Source organism: Papio anubis, chromosome 6, assembly GCF_008728515.1.
Source record: "Papio anubis isolate 15944 chromosome 6, Panubis1.0, whole genome shotgun sequence".
Classification (NCBI taxonomy): Eukaryota; Metazoa; Chordata; class Mammalia; order Primates; family Cercopithecidae; genus Papio; species Papio anubis.
In genome coordinates this window covers 155552385-155561439 of record NC_044981.1, presented here as the reverse complement: position 1 = coordinate 155561439, position 9055 = coordinate 155552385, and the positions used below count along the sequence as shown (strand labels likewise).

The following is a 9055-nucleotide window of genomic DNA, read 5'->3' as shown; positions in this document are numbered from 1 at the left end:
AGAACAGCTTAGAGGAGTGTGCATTAGAGCTTGGGAAAAAATCACTTCAGGTAGAGAACAATACCCTTCCTTTAGTGCTGTAAAACAGGGACCCAAAGAACCATACGTTGATTTTATAGCTCAGTTACAGGAGTCTCTTAAAAAGATGATTGCAGATTCAGCTGCTCAGGATATAGTGTTGCAGTTATTAGCTTTCGACAATGCTAATCTCGATTGCCAGGCTGCTCTGCGACCTATCAGAGGGAAAGCACATTTAGTTGATTATGTCAAGGCCTGTGATGGTATCGGAGGTAATCTGCATAAAGCTACCTTGCTGGCACAGGCAATGGCAGGACTGAGAGTAGACAAAGGAAATACTCCTTTATCTTGGAGCTTGTTTAACTGTGGGAAGCATGGTCATACTAAAAAAGAATGTAGAAAAAATAAGCAAGTCCAGCCACCAGATAGGGGAAAAAAAGAAAACTGCGGATCCTGAAATATGTCCAAAATGTAAAAAAGGAAAACATTGAGCTAATCAGTGTCACTCTAAGTTTGATAAAAATGGGAACCCAATTTCGGGAAACGCAATGAGGGGCCCGTCCCAGGCCCCATTCTAAACCGGGGCATTTCCAGCTCAGGCCATTCCCTCACCCCTGTACAATGTCTGTCCTCTGCCACAGCCGGTAGTGCCGCAGTAGATTTATGCTGCACAAAAGCTGTGAGCCTTCTGCCTGGGGAACCCCCGCAAAGGCTCCCAACAGGAGTCTGTGGACCCTTGCCAGCAGGGACAATAGGATTACTTTTAGGAAGTTCTAGTTTGAGTTTAAAAGGGGTACAACTGGTGTGATTCCGTCCTGCGGGGCTGTTCCCTGGAGCAGCGTTCGTTTATCTCCATCCGCCTTCTCTCCCACCTAAGTGCATGCAGCCACCTGATGGAAGATTTGATGGACATGAACATGAGCCCCCTGAGGCCCCAGAACTATCTATTCGGTTGTGAACTAAAGGCTGACAAAAATTATCAGTCTAAGGTGGATAATGATGAAAATGAGCACCAGTTATCTTTAACAATGGTCAGTTTAGGGGCTGGTGCAGAGGATGAATTGCACGTTGTTGAAGCAGAGGCAATGAATTACAAAGGCAGTCCAATTAAAGTAACACTGGCAACTTTGAAAATGTCTGTGCAGCCAACGGTTTCCCTTGGGGGCTTTAAAGTAACACCACCAGTGGACTTAAGGTTGAAGTGTGGTTCGGGGCCAGTGCATATTAGTGGACAGCACTTAGTAGCTGTGGAGGAAGATGCAGAGTCAGAAGATGAAGAGGAGGAGGATGTGAAACTCTTAACTGTATCTGGAAAGCGGTCTGCCCCTGGAGGTGGTAGCAAGGTTCCACAGAAAAAAGTAAAACTTGCTGCTGATGAAGATGATGATGAGGATGATGATGATGATGATGAAGATGATGATGATGATTCTGAAGATGAGGAAGCTAAAGAAAAAGGGCCAGTGAAGAAATCTGTACGAGATAGTCCAGCCAAAAATGCACAAAAGTCAAATCAGAATGGAAAAGACTCAAAACCATCATCAACACCAAAATCAAAAGGACAAGAATTCTTCAAAAAACAGGAAAAAACTCCTAAAACACCAAAAGGACCTAGTTCTGTAGAAGACATTAAAGCAAAAATGCAAGCAAGTATAGAAAAAGGTGGTTCTCTTCGCAGAGTGGGAGCCAAGTTCATCAATTATGTGAAGAATTGCTTCTGGATGATTGATCAAGAGGCTATTCAAGATCTCTGGCAGTGGAGGAAGTTTCTTTAAGAAAATAGTTTAAACAATTTGTTAAAAATTTTCCTTCTTATTGTTTGGGTGAAGGAAAAAGGACAAGATGGAGGAAGGTGAACAAGAAGGCACAATCCATGTTGCTTCCGGGTTCTTCCTCACCAACATTCCCGCGCGCGGGAAAATGCAGCCCACCCCGGGAAGATGCAGATCAACCAAGCATGCGCCAGGTGATGTCAATCCGAAGAGATCGAAACTTACCTGGCCACGCCTATGGAGACGCCCCTATCACGCCCTTATCCTGCCCACTGCCCTCCCCCTTCCAGTACCAATGCATAAAAGTCTGCCACTGGCAGGAGCCAGTGTGACTTCTTCGGCCCCCGCATTTGTGGACCGGAGAACCTCACCCGAGAGCGCCGGGTGTGACTTCCCTGGCCCCCCCCACACCTGAGGACCAGAGAACTTTGCCCGAGAGTGTGTGCATATTTGCAATAAAAGACTGTCACTTTCTTACATACTTTGGCCTCATGTTTAATTACTTAGCTCTCCTAAATTAAGTTACATTAAATTAAATTAAAACAGTTGGTGCCGAAACCCGGGATTACATTAAATTAAATTAAAACACTTATTTTATTTCTGTAACAGTTGATATCTGGCTGTCCTTTTTATAATGCAGAGTGAGAACTTTCCCTGCCATGTTTGATAAGTGTTGTCCAGGTTCCATTGCCAAGAATGTGTTGTCCAAAATGCCTGTTTAGTTTTTAAAGATGGAACTCCACCCTTTGCTTGGTTTTCAGTATGTATGGAATGTTATGATAGTACATAGTAGTACCAGTGGTCAGACGTGGAAATGGTGGGGAGACAAAAATATACATGTGAAATAAAACTTAGAATTTTAATAAAGTAAAAAAAAGGGGGGTACAAATACATACAGGAGTCATTGATTCAGATTACAATGGGGAAATTCAAATTGTTATATCTACTTCTATTCCCTGGAAAGCAGAGCCAGGAGAGCACATAGCACAGCTCCTGATTGTGCTGTACGTGGGAATGGGAAAAAGTGAAATTAAACGAACAGGAGGATTTGGAAGCACAAATAAACAAGGCAAAGCAGCTTATTGGGTAAATCAAATTACTGATAAACGTCCTACCTGTAAAATAACTATTCAAGGAAACAAATTTAAAGGTTTGGTAGATACAGGAGCGGACATTTCAATCATTTCTCTACAGCACTGGCCATCCACATGGCCAATTCAACCCTCTCAATTTAACATAGTTGGAGCTGGTAAAGCTGCTGAAGTATATCAAAGTAGTTATATTTTGCATTGTGAGGGGCCTGATGGACGACCTGGGACTATTAAACCAATTATAACTTCTGTACCTATAAATTTATGGGGAAGAGATTTATTACAACAGTGGGGAGCACAAGTTCTAATTCCAGAACAATTGTATAGCCCTCAAAGTCAACATACAATGCGTGAAATGGGGTATGTCGCTGGTATGGGACTAGAGAAAAATTTGCAAACTTTGAAAGAACTACTTCAAGTGGAAAATCAAAGTTCCTGCCAAAGATTAGGAAATAATTTTTGATGGTGGCCATTATTAAGCCTCCAGAACCTATACCTTTAAAATGGTAAACAGATAAGCCAATTTGGATAGAACAATGGCCACTAAGTAACAAAAAACTGGAGGCTTTAGAGAAATTAGTTACTGAACAATTAGAAAATGGGCACAGAGCTCCAACATTTTCTCCTTGGAATCTTCTAGTTTTCATAATTAAGAAAAAATCAGGAAAATGGAGAATGTTAACTGACTTAAGAGCCATCAATTCAGTTATCAACCTATGGGAGCATTACAGCCAGGATTGGCTTCTCCTGCTATCATTCCAGAAAATTGGCCTTTAATAGTAATAGATTTAAAAGATTGTTCCTTTACTATCCCTTCAGCTGAGCAAGACTGTGAACAGTTTGCATTTACAATTCCTCCAGTAAACAACCTGCGGCCAGGTAAGCGTTATCACTGGAAAGTGTTGCCACAGGGCATGTCAAACAGCCCAACAATTTGTCAGATGTATGTGGGGCAAGCAATTGAACCTACTCCTAAAATATTATGTTATCATTGGAAAGTGTTGCCACAGGGCATGTCAAACAGCCCAACAATTTGCCAGACATATGTGGGGCAAACAATTGAACTTACTCATAAAATATTTTCACAGTGTTGCACTATTCACTATATGGATGATATACTTTTTGCTGTCCCCTCTCGAGAAATATTACTCCAATGTTATGATCACTTGCAAAATTCGATTTATCACGCTGGTGTAATTATAGCTCCTGACAAAATTCAGGCTACTACTCCTTACTCTTACTTGGGGACCTTAGTAAATGACACTACCATTGTGCCACAGAAAGTAACCATATGTAGGCCGGGCACGGTGACTCACGCCTGTAATCCCAGCACTTTGGGAGGCTGAGATGGGCGAGTCCCGAGGTCAGGAGATCGAGATCATCCTGGCAAACATGGTGAAACCCCGTCTCTACTAAAAATACAAAAATGAGCAAGGCATGGTGGCGGGCGCCTGTAGTCCCAGCTACTCAGAAGGCTGAGGCAGGAGAATGGCGTGAACCCAGGAGGCGGAGCTTGCAGCGAGCTGAGATTGCGCCACTGCACTCCAGCCTGAGCGACAGAGCAAGACTCTGTCTCAAAAATAAAAAATAAAAAATAAGGTAACCATACATAGGGGTCAACTAAAAACATTAACTGACTCTCAAAAATTACTAGGAGATATTAATTGGATACGACCTGCTCTAGGCATTCCTACCTATGCCATGAGTAATCTATTTTCTATCCTTAGAGGAAATCCTAGTCTCACCAACCCTCAGCAATTGACAAAGGAGGCTGAGGTCAAGTTACAGCTGATTGAAAAGCAAGTCTATAAAGCTCAGATAAATAGAATAAATCCAGAGAAGACTCTAGATTTGCTAATTTTTTCAACTCAGCATTCACCTACTGGTGTTATTGTCCAAGAATAGGACTTAGTAGAGTGACTTTTTCTTCCACATACTAATTCACGGACTCTAACTCCTTATTTAGATCAAATTGCTACTATGATAGGGATTGGGAGAACTCAGATTGTTAAATTACATGGATATGATCCTGGAAAAATTATTGCCCCTCTCACGAAGGCACAAATACAGCCAGGTTGTTTTTTTTTTTTTTTTTTTTTTTGAGATGGAGTCTCGCTCTGTCGCCCAGGCTGGAGCATAGTGGCATGGTCTTGGCTCACTGCAAGCTCCGCCTCCTGGGTTCACGCCATTCTCCTGCCTCAGCCTTATGAGTACCTAGGACTACAGGTGTGTGCCACCACGTCCCGCTCATTTTTTGTATGTTTAGTAGAGATAGGGTTTCACCATGTTAGCCAGGATGGTCTCAATCTCCTGACCTCGTGATCCATCCACCTCGGCCTCCCAAAGTGCTGGGATTACAGGCATGAGCCACCGTGCCCAGCCACAGCAAGCTTTTATAAATAGTCTTACTTGGCAAACCCCTTTAGCTGACTTTGTGGGTATTCTCAATAATCATTTTCCTAAAACGAAGCTATTTGTTTCTGAAATTAACTAATTGGATTCTCCCTAAAATAACTAAATTTAAACCAATTGAAGATGCTGAGAATATTTTTACAGATGGATCTAGTAATGGTAAAGCTTTTTATTCTGGCTCAAAAAGTAAAGTTTTCCAGACATCCTATACTTCAGCTCAAAAAGCGGAGCTTGTAGCTGTAACTGAGGTATTGGCTGCTTTTGATATGCCTATTAATGTGATTTCTGATTCTTCGTATGTGGTTCATTCCACACAGTTTATTTAAAATGCTCAGTTACGATTTCATACAGAGAAACAACTGATGACTTTATTTACCCAATTGCAAACAGCAGTTAGGAGTAGAATGCATCCTTTTTACATCACTCACATTACAGCTCATATACCTCTTCCAGGACCTTTGACTGAAGGGAATCAAATGGCTGATCGCCTAGTTGCTAATGCAATATCTGATGCTAGATATTCACAATTTAACCCATGTTAATGCCTCTGGTCTCAAACGCAGATACGACATTACCTGGAAAGACGCTAAAGCTATTATCCAGCGATGCCCAGCTTGCCAAATGGTGCCTTCCTCATCTTTTACAGGAGGAGTTAATACTCAACGAAGACTGGAACCTAACTCTATTTGGCAAATGGATGTCACACATGTTCCCTCATTTGGGAGACTAGCTTATGTACATGTATGTGTGGACACCTTTTCTCACTTTGTCTGGGCTACATGCCAAACAGGAGAGTCTTCCGCCTGTGTTAAACGTCACCTTTTGCAGTGTTTTGCGGTGATGGGCATTCCAGCTTCTATTAAAACATATAATGCCCCAGGCTATACTAGCCAAGCTCTAGCTACATTTTTCCCTATGTGGAATATTAAACACATTACTGGTATCCCATACAATTCTCAAGGACAAGCCATAGTGGAAAGAATGAATCTCTCCCTAAAACAGCAGTTGCAAAAGCAGAAGGGAGGCAGAGAATATAGATCCCCACAGATGCAACTGAACCTAGCATTATTAACTTTAAATTTTTTGAGCCTGCCCAAAGGCCAGATGTTATCAGCAGTTGAACAGCATCAACAGAAACCAGCTGCAAACACAGAAACAGAACAACTGATTTGGTGGAGAGATCCAATAACAAAAAGTTGGGAAATAGGTAAAATAATAACTTGGGGTAGAAGTTATGCTTGTATTTCTCCAGGCCAAAATCAACAGCCAATTTGGATACCATCAAGACCCCCCGGTTGCAGCCATGTCGATACTGACGCTGAGGAGGACCTCAACTGTCATGAGCAACACCCGTCGAACACAGCCACCCACCTGGGGACTGATCAAGAAGCTGTCACAGATGGTGGAAGAAAACCTGAGGAAAGCAGGACAACCAGTCACAATGAATAATTTAATGGTAGCTATGATAGCGGTTATCACCACTGCCGTGAGTATTCCTTCGATAAGGGCTGGTAATAATGCCTGGATGCAATCACTATGACACAGTCACACATGTTTTCTGATCTCAGTATTTACCATAATAACTCTGCTCCTATAATTGAGGCATACCGCCCTCAAAAACCTATTTGTAAAAGTATGGCAAAAGTTCCTATTACTGGAACCACGGCGGTATAGTGGCACCGCAACCTCAAATGTTTCGGCCCACTCTAGGAGCTTAACATAAGGATTTGTGGAAACTATTAAATGCTCTTAATAAGATCAAAATTTGGGAAAGAATAAAAAAGCATCAAGAAGGACACCCTACAAACTTGTTTTTGGATATTGCAAAATTAAAAGAACAAATATTTAAAGCATCCCAGGTACACCTGACCTTAATGCCAGGAACTGGAGTGCTTAAAGGAGCTGTAGACAAATTAGCAGCTAGTAACCCATTAAAATAGATAAAAACACTCGGAGGCTCTGTGATTTGAATGATGACTGTGCTTTTAATCTATGTTGTTTGTCTTTGTATAGTCTGCAGATGCAGATCCCAACTCCTGTTGAGAAGTAGCTCACCATGACAAAGCTGCCCTTGCTTTTATCTCTTTGCAAATCAGAGAAGGGGGACATGTTGGGAGCAAGCCCCCCAAAATCTGGCCATAAACTGGCCCCCCAAACTGGCCAAAATCTCTGCAGCACTGTAACATGTTCATAATGGCCTTAACGCTCGCACTGGAAGGTTGTGGGTTTATGGGAATGAGGGCAAGGAACACCTGGCCCACCCAGGGCAGAAAACTGCTTAAAGGAATTCTTAAGCCACAAACAATAGCATGAGCGATCTGTGCCTTAAGAGCATGTTCCTGTTGCAGTTAACTAGCCCAACCTGTTCCTTTAATTCAGCCTATCCCTTCGTTTCCCATAAGGGATACTTTTAGTCAATTTAATATCTATACAAACAATGCTAATGACTGGTTTGCTGTTAATAAATATGTGGGTAAATCTCTGTTTGGGGCTTTCAGCTCTGAAGGCTGTGAGACCCCTGATTTCTCACTTCACATCTCTATATTTCTGTGTGTGTCTTTAATTCCTCTAGCACTGCTGGATTAGGGTCTCCCCAACTGAGCTGGTCTCAGCACGTGTGGTGGTGTGAACCTGTGGTCCCAGCTACATGGGAGGCTGAGGCGGGAGGATTGCTTGAGGCTGCAGTGAGCCATGATCATGCCAGCCTGAGCAACAGGGGAAGATCTTGTCTCCAAAAAAAAAGAGAGATGTACATGGAAGAAAAACCTAACAAGAAGGGGTGATAGACAGCATAAGGCATGTAGGAGAAAGGGCATGTTTCAGTTCGAGCAACTGGGTGGGTATTGTTAACTGTTTAGTGAGATGGAAAATCAGGAATTTGGTTTTAGACATGTGATCTTATGAGCTATAACTCCTAAATGAAACTATAACTCCTCCTGGGGAATATGTGCATTTTAAAGAAGAAAGCTCTCAAGGATCAAAAAAGGTGAAACTAGAGTGGTGGATTGGCAAGCAGTTGGGTTGTCATTTTTTAATCAGGGATTCAAAAATGGGCTTGGAGAAATGCCTACGGAGAAGGCTCTCAGGGCATAATGACCACATTGTTATAGAGATGGGCACAGACTCTGGAAGAAAGCCTGGGATATTTCTTCCTCACCTCCTCTAGTCTACATCCCTCCTCTGCCTTTTTCCCTAAGATTTGTTCCAGTGCTTCAAACCTGAGGTTTACTGGAAAATTTCCCCTCAGTTGCTCCTGACTATACTTTGATCCAAAAGGCTGGGTGAGATCTGCCTCACCCTGCAGTCCCTCCCAGAGCAGCCCTCACCTCTAGTTCCCAAGCTCGTCACCCTTGAAGGAGGAAAAAGCTGCCAGACTCTCCCTGGGAAAGGAGACCAATTCATCTGAAAATCAGTGACAGGAAGAAGAAGCTGCAATTGCTGGAACTGAATATTCACACAGAGCAAGAAAGAGAAAGAGAGGCAGGAGCCAGGTTTCCTGAGCTCTGATTCTCAGAGGCCTTGCTCTTCTCCAGAGTTATCCAAGCCCAGCTGTTTCTCCCAAACCCATTCAGAGGAGCCCCTTGGAAAAACAACAATCCTTAGATCAAAAGAATTTGTACCCAGAAATGTTCCTCATAACAAATTCTTGTGTCTCTCCATCTAAATACCTACCACTTGCTTGGCATTTGAAATGTTTCAAGTTATACCAGCTTGAAGAAGCTTCCTATTGATCTCCACTTATTATACTGAAGTTAGACTATGAAG

At 42.5% G+C, this 9055-nt stretch overlaps 1 pseudogene across 1 annotated transcript; it reads left to right on the top strand.

Annotated features, from left to right (window-relative positions):
- Window positions 1-465: 465 nt before the first annotated feature.
- On the top strand, window positions 466-2039 carry LOC101024068 (annotated as a pseudogene). Its single transcript, XR_004184462.1, has one exon. The product of XR_004184462.1 is annotated as a nucleophosmin pseudogene (transcript).
- The last annotated feature ends 7016 nt before the right edge of the window (window positions 2040-9055 follow it).